Source organism: Penaeus monodon, chromosome 20, assembly GCF_015228065.2.
Source record: "Penaeus monodon isolate SGIC_2016 chromosome 20, NSTDA_Pmon_1, whole genome shotgun sequence".
NCBI lineage: Eukaryota > Metazoa > Arthropoda > Malacostraca > Decapoda > Penaeidae > Penaeus > Penaeus monodon.
Window position 1 is genome coordinate 22,999,621 of NC_051405.1, and position 438 is coordinate 23,000,058.

Here is a 438-nt window from a genome sequence, read left to right on the forward strand (position 1 = left end):
GATCGTATGAAACGCTGCGGTTGAACCCTTCTCGACCCCGGCGCTGAAACATGGGCGGTTTTGATCAGTCACAGTGCAATATTGCATATCGTATAAATAGGTTCTTTGACAGGCGTATGTTTAGAGACAGTGGGGCATACGCAGGAAATGAAAAAAAGTTAGTGAACAATTTTTTGGTCACTACTTCAAAATGAACAAATATAACCCGAACTATGTAAAATCATATCGACCTTACCGATATAGCCCAGGGTTTTCTGTACTTGTACGGGGCTCTCGGAAAACCTAAAGCTAAATAGTGCCCTTTTACGCTGGGAATAAAGTCTAAGAAATAATAATAAAACGAACCTGGAGAACATCTTTTCAGTGCAGTTTTCCGTTGTTCTTATAGACCTAGGTTGAGAGTAAGTAGCCTTGCACGTCAGGGCCAGTTATTCATCT

General features: G+C 41.3%; 1 protein-coding gene across 2 annotated transcripts in view; it reads left to right on the forward strand.

Annotated features, from left to right (window-relative positions):
• Positions 1–438, forward strand: part of LOC119585707 (forkhead box protein P1-like) — a gene marked incomplete at its 5' end in the record, with an annotated part of 71,485 nt that overhangs the window by 50,003 nt on the left and 21,044 nt on the right.